This window comes from Ambystoma mexicanum, unplaced genomic scaffold, assembly GCF_040938575.1.
Source record: "Ambystoma mexicanum isolate Mex_15411 unplaced genomic scaffold, UKY_AmexF1_1 Mex_scaf34, whole genome shotgun sequence".
Lineage (NCBI taxonomy): Eukaryota > Metazoa > Chordata > Amphibia > Caudata > Ambystomatidae > Ambystoma > Ambystoma mexicanum.
In genome coordinates, this window is record NW_027182449.1 from 1,753,588 (window position 1) to 1,768,268 (window position 14,681).

The window sequence follows — 14,681 nt, forward strand, 5'->3', positions numbered from 1 at the left end:
CCTGCCCGGGCTCTGCTTTCGCGCCCAGGCCCTCCAACCTAACGAAGGCCCAGCCAGCTCCTGGGGTTTTGGGGGCAGGGGTGAGACTGGCTCCCGGCCGCCGCTGCCGCCCGCCCCGTCCGAGCACCGATCGGGCACGATCGGGCCTTGCCGTGTCCTGGCGGGGGGCACCCCACCCGAGACGCTCTTGTTAAGCGGGGTGACCTGTCGGCTCAGGAGGGCCATGGACCCGCCTGGGGCCGACGGGCCAGTGGGCCCACTGCGCCAGGCCTGCTCGCTTTCCGACTGGGCCTGCTGGCTGGCAGCCAGGTCCGAATTTATGCAAATCTCAGGCCGAGCAGGGCCTGGTGGGAGACATGAACTGTGCCACAATGTGCCTCTTCTGCTGGGCTCTGCCTGCCGGAGCTTCCCCCTGCACGTGGGACAGGCAGCTCCGCAGACGCTCAGGGCTTCCGGGGGGGCTGGGGCTGGGTCAGGGCCGGCCTTCTCACCCTCGCTTAGCGGGGCTTCCAGAACAGGCCCAAGCCCTGCCCTCTGGCTCGCAACTCATACTTACCTGGCAGGGGAGCATCTGTGATCAGCAAGGCAGGCCCCGTACAACTGGACGCTCCCTTGGTACTACAGGGAGATGGAAAAGTTCATCACAGATTTTGGCCTTCAGGGGGTGGTGCCTGCATTGTGGAACCCAAGGACAATCCACAACCTGATCCGGTCCCAAGACACCACAGATCCCATTGAGGACCTGCCAGCGGCCACAGTTACCCAGGTGTGGGAAAATGTGGCATCAAACAAACTCCTGAATATTCACAAGGACATCGCCTGGCTGACGGTGAGGGGGGCACTATCTGTGCGAGCATTCATGAACAGACGGGGCCTCTGCCCACACAGGAGCTGCCCAAGGGGGTGCCCGGCAGAGGAAACAGCGTACCACCTCTTCTGGGCATGCCCCTTTGCAAGGAAACTGCGCAGGGCCCTGAACACTGAGTTGAGTGCTCACATCCCGCCCCAAGACATTATACACCAGTCTGTGCTGTATGGACTCTTTGCACAGACCCACACAGTAGAGGCAATCCAGAACTGCTGGAGGATCCTCTGCTGCCTGAAGGACATTCTCCTCTACGCAAGGAAACGCCTGGTCCTCAATGATGAGCTGCTGACAACCGAAGCCTGTCGCAGGATGGTCCACGGCCTGCTAAGAGACTACGAAATCAAGGACAGCCTGGAAGATGGGGGCCCTGAGTAAAACCCCCAGCCCAGGCAATCATCCAAAAATAAAATAAAGAAAAAGAGAACTCTTTGCCTACTCAGGCAAAACACGAACACTTTGTAAACCACAGACTCTGAACAGAAAATATATATGTACCCACCCAAATGCCCAAAGTAAAATTGAAACCACCCCTTCTGCTTTGAGGGGGGAATGTAATTGCCACAAAAGTCTTCTTATTGAATTGAATTTATTACCCTTGTATCATCTTTAAGCACTTAATAAAGATATTTTTACAAAAAAAAAAAAAAAAAGGCAGAGCTCCCAGGGTGAGGCTCATCCATTGCACATCGGATTTGCTGACCCCTGCGATGTCCCCAAATGCGGGATTCTCGACTGCATTATTTCTGGTAGTGGGGGACTGCGTTCGTGCTTTCCCCTGATTTATTGGTGAAAGAAAGAAAGAGTTTAGTGTGCGAGTCAGGTTGTTTGCACACAGGGCCCAAGCTCGTGCAGCAGAGTTTATTTTGCTGCAGTCAAGAGGGCCAGCCCTGGGCCGTTCAGGGGTCCACAGGCCTGATGGATTGGTGAAATAAAAAAATGTGAAAGTCATGTGTGTCATGTGTAGGTTGGGCCCCTGAATGTTGCTGCGGTCAAGAGGGCCAGCATTCACTGGAGGGGTGAAGTGCACAGGTGCCTAACCCCAGACTTGTGCGCCCCATGATATCAGGTGCCCCGGTAGTTCTTGAAGCCAGCCTGTCCTGCCCGGGCTCTGCTTTCGCGCCCAGGCCCTCCAACCTAAGGAAGGCCCAGCCAGCTCCTGGGGTTTTGGGGGCAGGGGTGAGACTGGCTCCCGGCCGCCGCTGCCGCCCGCCCCGTCCGAGCACCGGATCGGGCACGATCGGGCCTTGCCTTCACGGCCTTGCCGTGTCCTGGCGGGGGGCACCCCACCCGAGACGCTCTTGTTAAGCGGGGTGACCTGTCGGCTCAGGAGGGCCATGGACCCGCCTGGGGCCGACGGGCCAGTGGGCCCACTGCGCCAGGCCTGCTCGCTTTCCGACTGGGCCTGCTGGCTGGCAGCCAGGTCCGAATTTATGCAAATCTCAGGCCGAGCAGGGCCTGGTGGGAGACATGAACTGTGCCACAATGTGCCTCTTCTGCTGGGCTCTGCCTGCTGGAGCTTCCCCCTGCACGTGGGACAGGCAGCTCCGCAGACGCTCAGGGCTTCCGGGAGGGCTGGGGCTGGGTCAGGGCCGGCCTTCTCACCCTCGCTTAGCGGGGCTTCCAGAACAGGCCCAAGCCCTGCCCTCTGGCTCGCAACTCATACTTACCTGGCAGGGGAGCATCTGTGATCAGCAAGGCAGAGCTCCCAGGGTGAGGCTCATCCATTGCACATCGGATTTGCTGACCCCTGCGATGTCCCCAAATGCGGGATTCTCGACTGCATTATTTCTGGTAGTGGGGGACTGCGTTCGCGCTTTCCCCTGATTTATTGGTGAAAGAAAGAAAGAGTTTAGTGTGCGAGTCAGGTTGTTTGCGCACACAGGGCCCAAGCTCGTGCAGCAGAGTTTATTTTGCTGCAGTCAAGAGGGCCAGCCCTGGGCCGTTCAGGGGTCCACAGGCCTGATGGATTGGTGAAATAAAAAAATGTGAAAGTCATGTGTGTCATGTGTAGGTTGGGCCCCTGAATGTTGCTGCGGTCAAGAGGGCCAGCATTCACTGGAGGGGTGAAGTGCACAGGTGCCTAACCCCAGACTTGTGCGCCCCATGATATCAGGTGCCCCGGTAGTTCTTGAAGCCAGCCTGCCCTGCCCGGGCTCTGCTTTCGCGCCCAGGCCCTCCAACCTAAGGAAGGCCCAGCCAGCTCCTGGGGTTTTGGGGGCAGGGGTGAGACTGGCTCCCGGCCGCCGCTGCCGCCCGCCCCGTCCGAGCACCGATCGGGCACGATCGGGCCTTGCCGTGTCCTGGCGGGGGGCACCCCACCCGAGACGCTCTTGTTAAGCGGGGTGACCTGTCGGCTCAGGAGGGCCATGGACCCGCCTGGGGCCGACGGGCCAGTGGGCCCACTGCGCCAGGCCTGCTCGCTTTCCGACTGGGCCTGCTGGCTGGCAGCCAGGTCCGAAATTATGCAAATCTCAGGCCGAGCAGGGCCTGGTGGGAGACATGAACTGTGCCACAATGTGCCTCTTCTGCTGGGCTCTGCCTGCCGGAGCTTCCCCCTGCACGTGGGACAGGCAGCTCCGCAGACGCTCAGGGCTTCCGGGAGGGCTGGGGCTGGGTCAGGGCCGGCCTTCTCACCCTCGCTTAGCGGGGCTTCCAGAACAGGCCCAAGCCCTGCCCTCTGGCTCGCAACTCATACTTACCTGGCAGGGGAGCATCTGTGATCAGCAAGGCAGGCCCCGTACAACTGGACGCTCCCTTGGTACTACAGGGAGATGGAAAAGTTCATCACAGATTTTGGCCTTCAGGGGGTGGTGCCTGCATTGTGGAACCCAAGGACAATCCACAACCTGATCCGGTCCCAAGACACCACAGATCCCATTGAGGACCTGCCAGCGGCCACAGTTACCCAGGTGTGGGAAAATGTGGCATCAAACAAACTCCTGAATATTCACAAGGACATCGCCTGGCTGACGGTGAGGGGGGCACTATCTGTGCGAGCATTCATGAACAGACGGGGCCTCTGCCCACACAGGAGCTGCCCAAGGGGGTGCCCGGCAGAGGAAACAGCGTACCACCTCTTCTGGGCATGCCCCTTTGCAAGGAAACTGCGCAGGGCCCTGAACACTGAGTTGAGTGCTCACATCCCGCCCCAAGACATTATACACCAGTCTGTGCTGTATGGACTCTTTGCACAGACCCACACAGTAGAGGCAATCCAGAACTGCTGGAGGATCCTCTGCTGCCTGAAGGACATTCTCCTCTACGCAAGGAAACGCCTGGTCCTCAATGATGAGCTGCTGACAACCGAAGCCTGTCGCAGGATGGTCCACGGCCTGCTAAGAGACTACGAAATCAAGGACAGCCTGGAAGATGGGGGCCCTGAGTAAAACCCCCAGCCCAGGCAATCATCCAAAAATAAAATAAAGAAAAAGAGAACTCTTTGCCTACTCAGGCAAAACACGAACACTTTGTAAACCACAGACTCTGAACAGAAAATATATATGTACCCACCCAAATGCCCAAAGTAAAATTGAAACCACCCCTTCTGCTTTGAGGGGGGAATGTAATTGCCACAAAAGTCTTCTTATTGAATTGAATTTATTACCCTTGTATCATCTTTAAGCACTTAATAAAGATATTTTTACAAAAAAAAAAAAAAAAAAGGCAGAGCTCCCAGGGTGAGGCTCATCCATTGCACATCGGATTTGCTGACCCCTGCGATGTCCCCAAATGCGGGATTCTCGACTGCATTATTTCTGGTAGTGGGGGACTGCGTTCGCGCTTTCCCCTGATTTATTGGTGAAAGAAAGAAAGAGTTTAGTGTGCGAGTCAGGTTGTTTGCACACAGGGCCCAAGCTCGTGCAGCAGAGTTTATTTTGCTGCAGTCAAGAGGGCCAGCCCTGGGCCGTTCAGGGGTCCACAGGCCTGATGGATTGGTGAAATAAAAAAATGTGAAAGTCATGTGTGTCATGTGTAGGTTGGGCCCCTGAATGTTGCTGCGGTCAAGAGGGCCAGCATTCACTGGAGGGGTGAAGTGCACAGGTGCCTAACCCCAGACTTGTGCGCCCCATGATATCAGGTGCCCCGGTAGTTCTTGAAGCCAGCCTGCCCTGCCCGGGCTCTGCTTTCGCGCCCAGGCCCTCCAACCTAAGGAAGGCCCAGCCAGCTCCTGGGGTTTTGGGGGCAGGGGTGAAACTGGCTCCCGGCCGCCGCTGCCGCCCGCCCCGTCCGAGCACCGATCGGGCACGATCGGGCCTTGCCGTGTCCTGGCGGGGGGCACCCCACCCGAGACGCTCTTGTTAAGCGGGGTGACCTGTCGGCTCAGGAGGGCCATGGACCCGCCTGGGGCCGACGGGCCAGTGGGCCCACTGCGCCAGGCCTGCTCGCTTTCCGACTGGGCCTGCTGGCTGGCAGCCAGGTCCGAATTTATGCAAATCTCAGGCCGAGCAGGGCCTGGTGGGAGACATGAACTGTGCCACAATGTGCCTCTTCTGCTGGGCTCTGCCTGCCGGAGCTTCCCCCTGCACGTGGGACAGGCAGCTCCGCAGACGCTCAGGGCTTCCGGGAGGGCTGGGGCTGGGTCAGGGCCGGCCTTCTCACCCTCGCTTAGCGGGGCTTCCAGAACAGGCCCAAGCCCTGCCCTCTGGCTCGCAACTCATACTTACCTGGCAGGGGAGCATCTGTGATCAGCAAGGCAGAGCTCCCAGGGTGAGGCTCATCCATTGCACATCGGATTTGCTGACCCATCCGATGTCCCCAAATGCGGGATTCTCGACTGCATTATTTCTGGTAGTGGGGGACTGCGTTCGCGCTTTCCCCTGATTTATTGGTGAAAGAAAGAAAGAGTTTAGTGTGCGAGTCAGGTTGTTTGCACACAGGGCCCAAGCTCGTGCAGCAGAGTTTATTTTGCTGCAGTCAAGAGGGCCAGCCCTGGGCCGTTCAGGGGTCCACAGGCCTGATGGATTGGTGAAATAAAAAAATGTGAAAGTCATGTGTGTCATGTGTAGGTTGGGCCCCTGAATGTTGCTGCGGTCAAGAGGGCCAGCATTCACTGGAGGGGTGAAGTGCACAGGTGCCTAACCCCAGACTTGTGCGCCCCATGATATCAGGTGCCCCGGTAGTTCTTGAAGCCAGCCTGCCCTGTCCGGGCTCTGCTTTCGCGCCCAGGCCCTCCAACCTAAGGAAGGCCCAGCCAGCTCCTGGGGTTTTGGGGGCAGGGGTGAGACTGGCTCCCGGCCGCCGCTGCCGCCCGCCCCGTCCGAGCACCGATCGGGCACGATCGGGCCTTGCCGTGTCCTGGCGGGGGGCACCCCACCCGAGACGCTCTTGTTAAGCGGGGTGACCTGTCGGCTCAGGAGGGCCATGGACCCGCCTGGGGCCGACGGGCCAGTGGGCCCACTGCGCCAGGCCTGCTCGCTTTCCGACTGGGCCTGCTGGCTGGCAGCCAGGTCCGAATTTATGCAAATCTCAGGCCGAGCAGGGCCTGGTGGGAGACATGAACTGTGCCACAATGTGCCTCTTCTGCTGGGCTCTGCCTGCCGGAGCTTCCCCCTGCACATGGGACAGGCAGCTCCGCAGACGCTCAGGGCTTCCGGGGGGGCTGGGGCTGGGTCAGGGCCGGCCTTCTCACCCTCGCTTAGCGGGGCTTCCAGAACAGGCCCAAGCCCTGCCCTCTGGCTCGCAACTCATACTTACCTGGCAGGGGAGCATCTGTGATCAGCAAGGCAGGCCCCGTACAACTGGACGCTCCCTTGGTACTACAGGGAGATGGAAAAGTTCATCACAGATTTTGGCCTTCAGGGGGTGGTGCCTGCATTGTGGAACCCAAGGACAATCCACAACCTGATCCGGTCCCAAGACACCACAGATCCCATTGAGGACCTGCCAGCGGCCACAGTTACCCAGGTGTGGGAAAATGTGGCATCAAACAAACTCCTGAATATTCACAAGGACATCGCCTGGCTGACGGTGAGGGGGGCACTATCTGTGCGAGCATTCATGAACAGACGGGGCCTCTGCCCACACAGGAGCTGCCCAAGGGGGTGCCCGGCAGAGGAAACAGCGTACCACCTCTTCTGGGCATGCCCCTTTGCAAGGAAACTGCGCAGGGCCCTGAACACTGAGTTGAGTGCTCACATCCCGCCCCAAGACATTATACACCAGTCTGTGCTGTATGGACTCTTTGCACAGACCCACACAGTAGAGGCAATCCAGAACTGCTGGAGGATCCTCTGCTGCCTGAAGGACATTCTCCTCTACGCAAGGAAACGCCTGGTCCTCAATGATGAGCTGCTGACAACCGAAGCCTGTCGCAGGATGGTCCACGGCCTGCTAAGAGACTACGAAATCAAGGACAGCCTGGAAGATGGGGGCCCTGAGTAAAACCCCCAGCCCAGGCAATCATCCAAAAATAAAATAAAGAAAAAGAGAACTCTTTGCCTACTCAGGCAAAACACGAACACTTTGTAAACCACAGACTCTGAACAGAAAATATATATGTACCCACCCAAATGCCCAAAGTAAAATTGAAACCACCCCTTCTGCTTTGAGGGGGGAATGTAATTGCCACAAAAGTCTTCTTATTGAATTGAATTTATTACCCTTGTATCATCTTTAAGCACTTAATAAAGATATTTTTACAAAAAAAAAAAAAAAAAGGCAGAGCTCCCAGGGTGAGGCTCATCCATTGCACATCGGATTTGCTGACCCCTGCGATGTCCCCAAATGCGGGATTCTCGACTGCATTATTTCTGGTAGTGGGGGACTGCGTTCGTGCTTTCCCCTGATTTATTGGTGAAAGAAAGAAAGAGTTTAGTGTGCGAGTCAGGTTGTTTGCACACAGGGCCCAAGCTCGTGCAGCAGAGTTTATTTTGCTGCAGTCAAGAGGGCCAGCCCTGGGCCGTTCAGGGGTCCACAGGCCTGATGGATTGGTGAAATAAAAAAATGTGAAAGTCATGTGTGTCATGTGTAGGTTGGGCCCCTGAATGTTGCTGCGGTCAAGAGGGCCAGCATTCACTGGAGGGGTGAAGTGCACAGGTGCCTAACCCCAGACTTGTGCGCCCCATGATATCAGGTGCCCCGGTAGTTCTTGAAGCCAGCCTGCCCTGCCCGGGCTCTGCTTTCGCGCCCAGGCCCTCCAACCTAAGGAAGGCCCAGCCAGCTCCTGGGGTTTTGGGGGCAGGGGTGAGACTGGCTCCCGGCCGCCGCTGCCGCCCGCCCCGTCCGAGCACCGGATCGGGCACGATCGGGCCTTGCCTTCACGGCCTTGCCGTGTCCTGGCGGGGGGCACCCCACCCGAGACGCTCTTGTTAAGCGGGGTGACCTGTCGGCTCAGGAGGGCCATGGACCCGCCTGGGGCCGACGGGCCAGTGGGCCCACTGCGCCAGGCCTGCTCGCTTTCCGACTGGGCCTGCTGGCTGGCAGCCAGGTCCGAATTTATGCAAATCTCAGGCCGAGCAGGGCCTGGTGGGAGACATGAACTGTGCCACAATGTGCCTCTTCTGCTGGGCTCTGCCTGCCGGAGCTTCCCCCTGCACGTGGGACAGGCAGCTCCGCAGACGCTCAGGGCTTCCGGGAGGGCTGGGGCTGGGTCAGGGCCGGCCTTCTCACCCTCGCTTAGCGGGGCTTCCAGAACAGGCCCAAGCCCTGCCCTCTGGCTCGCAACTCATACTTACCTGGCAGGGGAGCATCTGTGATCAGCAAGGCAGAGCTCCCAGGGTGAGGCTCATCCATTGCACATCGGATTTGCTGACCCCTGCGATGTCCCCAAATGCGGGATTCTCGACTGCATTATTTCTGGTAGTGGGGGACTGCGTTCGCGCTTTCCCCTGATTTATTGGTGAAAGAAAGAAAGAGTTTAGTGTGCGAGTCAGGTTGTTTGCACACAGGGCCCAAGCTCGTGCAGCAGAGTTTATTTTGCTGCAGTCAAGAGGGCCAGCCCTGGGCCGTTCAGGGGTCCACAGGCCTGATGGATTGGTGAAATAAAAAAATGTGAAAGTCATGTGTGTCATGTGTAGGTTGGGCCCCTGAATGTTGCTGCGGTCAAGAGGGCCAGCATTCACTGGAGGGGTGAAGTGCACAGGTGCCTAACCCCAGACTTGTGCGCCCCATGATATCAGGTGCCCCGGTAGTTCTTGAAGCCAGCCTGCCCTGCCCGGGCTCTGCTTTCGCGCCCAGGCCCTCCAACCTAAGGAAGGCCCAGCCAGCTCCTGGGGTTTTGGGGGCAGGGGTGAAACTGGCTCCCGGCCGCCGCTGCCGCCCGCCCCGTCCGAGCACCGATCGGGCACGATCGGGCCTTGCCGTGTCCTGGCGGGGGGCACCCCACCCGAGACGCTCTTGTTAAGCGGGGTGACCTGTCGGCTCAGGAGGGCCATGGACCCGCCTGGGGCCGACGGGCCAGTGGGCCCACTGCGCCAGGCCTGCTCGCTTTCCGACTGGGCCTGCTGGCTGGCAGCCAGGTCCGAATTTATGCAAATCTCAGGCCGAGCAGGGCCTGGTGGGAGACATGAACTGTGCCACAATGTGCCTCTTCTGCTGGGCTCTGCCTGCCGGAGCTTCCCCCTGCACGTGGGACAGGCAGCTCCGCAGACGCTCAGGGCTTCCGGGAGGGCTGGGGCTGGGTCAGGGCCGGCCTTCTCACCCTCGCTTAGCGGGGCTTCCAGAACAGGCCCAAGCCCTGCCCTCTGGCTCGCAACTCATACTTACCTGGCAGGGGAGCATCTGTGATCAGCAAGGCAGAGCTCCCAGGGTGAGGCTCATCCATTGCACATCGGATTTGCTGACCCCTGCGATGTCCCCAAATGCGGGATTCTCGACTGCATTATTTCTGGTAGTGGGGGACTGCGTTTGCGCTTTCCCCTGATTTATTGGTGAAAGAAAGAAAGAGTTTAGTGTGCGAGTCAGGTTGTTTGCACACAGGGCCCAAGCTCGTGCAGCAGAGTTTATTTTGCTGCAGTCAAGAGGGCCAGCCCTGGGCCGTTCAGGGGTCCACAGGCCTGATGGATTGGTGAAATAAAAAAATGTGAAAGTCATGTGTGTCATGTGTAGGTTGGGCCCCTGAATGTTGCTGCGGTCAAGAGGGCCAGCATTCACTGGAGGGGTGAAGTGCACAGGTGCCTAACCCCAGACTTGTGCGCCCCATGATATCAGGTGCCCCGGTAGTTCTTGAAGCCAGCCTGCCCTGCCCGGGCTCTGCTTTCGCGCCCAGGCCCTCCAACCTAAGGAAGGCCCAGCCAGCTCCTGGGGTTTTGGGGGCAGGGGTGAAACTGGCTCCCGGCCGCCGCTGCCGCCCGCCCCGTCCGAGCACCGATCGGGCACGATCGGGCCTTGCCGTGTCCTGGCGGGGGGCACCCCACCCGAGACGCTCTTGTTAAGCGGGGTGACCTGTCGGCTCAGGAGGGCCATGGACCCGCCTGGGGCCGACGGGCCAGTGGGCCCACTGCGCCAGGCCTGCTCGCTTTCCGACTGGGCCTGCTGGCTGGCAGCCAGGTCCGAATTTATGCAAATCTCAGGCCGAGCAGGGCCTGGTGGGAGACATGAACTGTGCCACAATGTGCCTCTTCTGCTGGGCTCTGCCTGCCGGAGCTTCCCCCTGCACGTGGGACAGGCAGCTCCGCAGACGCTCAGGGCTTCCGGGAGGGCTGGGGCTGGGTCAGGGCCGGCCTTCTCACCCTCGCTTAGCGGGGCTTCCAGAACAGGCCCAAGCCCTGCCCTCTGGCTCGCAACTCATACTTACCTGGCAGGGGAGCATCTGTGATCAGCAAGGCAGAGCTCCCAGGGTGAGGCTCATCCATTGCACATCGGATTTGCTGACCCCTGCGATGTCCCCAAATGCGGGATTCTCGACTGCATTATTTCTGGTAGTGGGGGACTGCGTTCGCGCTTTCCCCTGATTTATTGGTGAAAGAAAGAAAGAGTTTAGTGTGCGAGTCAGGTTGTTTGCACACAGGGCCCAAGCTCGTGCAGCAGAGTTTATTTTGCTGCAGTCAAGAGGGCCAGCCCTGGGCCGTTCAGGGGTCCACAGGCCTGATGGATTGGTGAAATAAAAAAATGTGAAAGTCATGTGTGTCATGTGTAGGTTGGGCCCCTGAATGTTGCTGCGGTCAAGAGGGCCAGCATTCACTGGAGGGGTGAAGTGCACAGGTGCCTAACCCCAGACTTGTGCGCCCCATGATATCAGGTGCCCCGGTAGTTCTTGAAGCCAGCCTGCCCTGCCCGGGCTCTGCTTTCGCGCCCAGGCCCTCCAACCTAAGGAAGGCCCAGCCAGCTCCTGGGGTTTTGGGGGCAGGGGTGAAACTGGCTCCCGGCCGCCGCTGCCGCCCGCCCCGTCCGAGCACCGATCGGGCACGATCGGGCCTTGCCGTGTCCTGGCGGGGGGCACCCCACCCGAGACGCTCTTGTTAAGCGGGGTGACCTGTCGGCTCAGGAGGGCCATGGACCCGCCTGGGGCCGACGGGCCAGTGGGCCCACTGCGCCAGGCCTGCTCGCTTTCCGACTGGGCCTGCTGGCTGGCAGCCAGGTCCGAATTTATGCAAATCTCAGGCCGAGCAGGGCCTGGTGGGAGACATGAACTGTGCCACAATGTGCCTCTTCTGCTGGGCTCTGCCTGCCGGAGCTTCCCCCTGCACGTGGGACAGGCAGCTCCGCAGACGCTCAGGGCTTCCGGGAGGGCTGGGGCTGGGTCAGGGCCGGCCTTCTCACCCTCGCTTAGCGGGGCTTCCAGAACAGGCCCAAGCCCTGCCCTCTGGCTCGCAACTCATACTTACCTGGCAGGGGAGCATCTGTGATCAGCAAGGCAGAGCTCCCAGGGTAAGGCTCATCCATTGCACATCGGATTTGCTGACCCCTGCGATGTCCCCAAATGCGGGATTCTCGACTGCATTATTTCTGGTAGTGGGGGACTGCGTTCGCGCTTTCCCCTGATTTATTGGTGAAAGAAAGAAAGAGTTTAGTGTGCGAGTCAGGTTGTTTGCACACAGGGCCCAAGCTCGTGCAGCAGAGTTTATTTTGCTGCAGTCAAGAGGGCCAGCCCTGGGCCGTTCAGGGGTCCACAGGCCTGATGGATTGGTGAAATAAAAAAATGTGAAAGTCATGTGTGTCATGTGTAGGTTGGGCCCCTGAATGTTGCTGCGGTCAAGAGGGCCAGCATTCACTGGAGGGGTGAAGTGCACAGGTGCCTAACCCCAGACTTGTGCGCCCCATGATATCAGGTGCCCCGGTAGTTCTTGAAGCCAGCCTGCCCTGCCCGGGCTCTGCTTTCGCGCCCAGGCCCTCCAACCTAAGGAAGGCCCAGCCAGCTCCTGGGGTTTTGGGGGCAGGGGTGAAACTGGCTCCCGGCCGCCGCTGCCGCCCGCCCCGTCCGAGCACCGATCGGGCACGATCGGGCCTTGCCGTGTCTTGGCGGGGGGCACCCCACCCGAGACGCTCTTGTTAAGCGGGGTGACCTGTCGGCTCAGGAGGGCCATGGACCCGCCTGGGGCCGACGGGCCAGTGGGCCCACTGCGCCAGGCCTGCTCGCTTTCCGACTGGGCCTGCTGGCTGGCAGCCAGGTCCGAATTTATGCAAATCTCAGGCCGAGCAGGGCCTGGTGGGAGACATGAACTGTGCCACAATGTGCCTCTTCTGCTGGGCTCTGCCTGCCGGAGCTTCCCCCTGCACGTGGGACAGGCAGCTCCGCAGACGCTCAGGGCTTCCGGGAGGGCTGGGGCTGGGTCAGGGCCGGCCTTCTCACCCTCGCTTAGCGGGGCTTCCAGAACAGGCCCAAGCCCTGCCCTCTGGCTCGCAACTCATACTTACCTGGCAGGGGAGCATCTGTGATCAGCAAGGCAGAGCTCCCAGGGTGAGGCTCATCCATTGCACATCGGATTTGCTGACCCCTGCGATGTCCCCAAATGCGGGATTCTCGACTGCATTATTTCTGGTAGTGGGGGACTGCGTTCGCGCTTTCCCCTGATTTATTGGTGAAAGAAAGAAAGAGTTTAGTGTGCGAGTCAGGTTGTTTGCACACAGGGCCCAAGCTCGTGCAGCAGAGTTTATTTTGCTGCAGTCAAGAGGGCCAGCCCTGGGCCGTTCAGGGGTCCACAGGCCTGATGGATTGGTGAAATAAAAAAATGTGAAAGTCATGTGTGTCATGTGTAGGTTGGGCCCCTGAATGTTGCTGCGGTCAAGAGGGCCAGCATTCACTGGAGGGGTGAAGTGCACAGGTGCCTAACCCCAGACTTGTGCGCCCCATGATATCAGGTGCCCCGGTAGTTCTTGAAGCCAGCCTGCCCTGCCCGGGCTCTGCTTTCGCGCCCAGGCCCTCCAACCTAAGGAAGGCCCAGCCAGCTCCTGGGGTTTTGGGGGCAGGGGTGAAACTGGCTCCCGGCCGCCGCTGCCGCCCGCCCCGTCCGAGCACCGATCGGGCACGATCGGGCCTTGCCGTGTCCTGGCGGGGGGCACCCCACCCGAGACGCTCTTGTTAAGCGGGGTGACCTGTCGGCTCAGGAGGGCCATGGACCCGCCTGGGGCCGACGGGCCAGTGGGCCCACTGCGCCAGGCCTGCTCGCTTTCCGACTGGGCCTGCTGGCTGGCAGCCAGGTCCGAATTTATGCAAATCTCAGGCCGAGCAGGGCCTGGTGGGAGACATGAACTGTGCCACAATGTGCCTCTTCTGCTGGGCTCTGCCTGCCGGAGCTTCCCCCTGCACGTGGGACAGGCAGCTCCGCAGACGCTCAGGGCTTCCGGGAGGGCTGGGGCTGGGTCAGGGCCGGCCTTCTCACCCTCGCTTAGCGGGGCTTCCAGAACAGGCCCAAGCCCTGCCCTCTGGCTCGCAACTCATACTTACCTGGCAGGGGAGCATCTGTGATCAGCAAGGCAGAGCTCCCAGGGTGAGGCTCATCCATTGCACATCGGATTTGCTGACCCCTGCGATGTCCCCAAATGCGGGATTCTCGACTGTATTATTTCTGGTAGTGGGGGACTGCGTTCGCGCTTTCCCCTGATTTATTGGTGAAAGAAAGAAAGAGTTTAGTGTGCGAGTCAGGTTGTTTGCACACAGGGCCCAAGCTCGTGCAGCAGAGTTTATTTTGCTGCAGTCAAGAGGGCCAGCCCTGGGCCGTTCAGGGGTCCACAGGCCTGATGGATTGGTGAAATAAAAAAATGTGAAAGTCATGTGTGTCATGTGTAGGTTGGGCCCCTGAATGTTGCTGCGGTCAAGAGGGCCAGCATTCACTGGAGGGGTGAAGTGCACAGGTGCCTAACCCCAGACTTGTGCGCCCCATGATATCAGGTGCCCCGGTAGTTCTTGAAGCCAGCCTGCCCTGCCCGGGCTCTGCTTTCGCGCCCAGGCCCTCCAACCTAAGGAAGGCCCAGCCAGCTCCTGGGGTTTTGGGGGCAGGGGTGAAACTGGCTCCCGGCCGCCGCTGCCGCCCGCCCCGTCCGAGCACCGATCGGGCACGATCGGGCCTTGCCGTGTCCTGGCGGGGGGCACCCCACCCGAGACGCTCTTGTTAAGCGGGGTGACCTGTCGGCTCAGGAGGGCCATGGACCCGCCTGGGGCCGACGGGCCAGTGGGCCCACTGCGCCAGGCCTGCTCGCTTTCCGACTGGGCCTGCTGGCTGGCAGCCAGGTCCGAATTTATGCAAATCTCAGGCCGAGCAGGGCCTGGTGGGAGACATGAACTGTGCCACAATGTGCCTCTTCTGCTGGGCTCTGCCTGCCGGAGCTTCCCCCTGCACGTGGGACAGGCAGCTCCGCAGACGCTCAGGGCTTCCGGGAGGGCTGGGGCTGGGTCAGGGCCGGCCTTCTCACCCTCGCTTAGCGGGGCTTCCAGAAC

At 60.0% G+C, this 14,681-nt stretch overlaps 8 non-coding genes and 3 pseudogenes across 8 annotated transcripts; all 11 read left to right on the forward strand.

Moving 5' to 3' along the window:
* Positions 1 to 1,508: 1,508 nt before the first annotated feature.
* On the forward strand, positions 1,509 to 1,646 carry LOC138558667 (U1 spliceosomal RNA; annotated as a pseudogene).
* An 881-nt stretch (positions 1,647 to 2,527) lies between these two features.
* On the forward strand, positions 2,528 to 2,691 carry LOC138559099 (U1 spliceosomal RNA). The gene has a single exon (XR_011299159.1). It is a non-coding gene; the product is annotated as a U1 spliceosomal RNA (small nuclear RNA).
* A 1,829-nt stretch (positions 2,692 to 4,520) lies between these two features.
* On the forward strand, positions 4,521 to 4,658 carry LOC138558658 (U1 spliceosomal RNA; annotated as a pseudogene).
* An 866-nt stretch (positions 4,659 to 5,524) lies between these two features.
* On the forward strand, positions 5,525 to 5,688 carry LOC138558633 (U1 spliceosomal RNA). Its single transcript, XR_011298775.1, has one exon. It is a non-coding gene; the product is annotated as a U1 spliceosomal RNA (small nuclear RNA).
* A 1,826-nt stretch (positions 5,689 to 7,514) lies between these two features.
* LOC138558668 (U1 spliceosomal RNA) lies at positions 7,515 to 7,652 on the forward strand (annotated as a pseudogene).
* Positions 7,653 to 8,533: 881 nt separating this feature from the next.
* Positions 8,534 to 8,697, forward strand: LOC138559100 (U1 spliceosomal RNA). Its single transcript, XR_011299160.1, has one exon. It is a non-coding gene; the product is annotated as a U1 spliceosomal RNA (small nuclear RNA).
* An 866-nt stretch (positions 8,698 to 9,563) lies between these two features.
* On the forward strand, positions 9,564 to 9,727 carry LOC138558285 (U1 spliceosomal RNA). Its single transcript, XR_011298437.1, has one exon. It is a non-coding gene; the product is annotated as a U1 spliceosomal RNA (small nuclear RNA).
* An 866-nt stretch (positions 9,728 to 10,593) lies between these two features.
* LOC138559101 (U1 spliceosomal RNA) lies at positions 10,594 to 10,757 on the forward strand. The gene has a single exon (XR_011299161.1). It is a non-coding gene; the product is annotated as a U1 spliceosomal RNA (small nuclear RNA).
* An 866-nt stretch (positions 10,758 to 11,623) lies between these two features.
* LOC138558412 (U1 spliceosomal RNA) lies at positions 11,624 to 11,787 on the forward strand. The gene has a single exon (XR_011298562.1). It is a non-coding gene; the product is annotated as a U1 spliceosomal RNA (small nuclear RNA).
* Positions 11,788 to 12,653: 866 nt separating this feature from the next.
* LOC138559103 (U1 spliceosomal RNA) lies at positions 12,654 to 12,817 on the forward strand. Its single transcript, XR_011299163.1, has one exon. It is a non-coding gene; the product is annotated as a U1 spliceosomal RNA (small nuclear RNA).
* Positions 12,818 to 13,683: 866 nt separating this feature from the next.
* Positions 13,684 to 13,847, forward strand: LOC138558289 (U1 spliceosomal RNA). The gene has a single exon (XR_011298441.1). It is a non-coding gene; the product is annotated as a U1 spliceosomal RNA (small nuclear RNA).
* Positions 13,848 to 14,681: the final 834 nt, after the last annotated feature.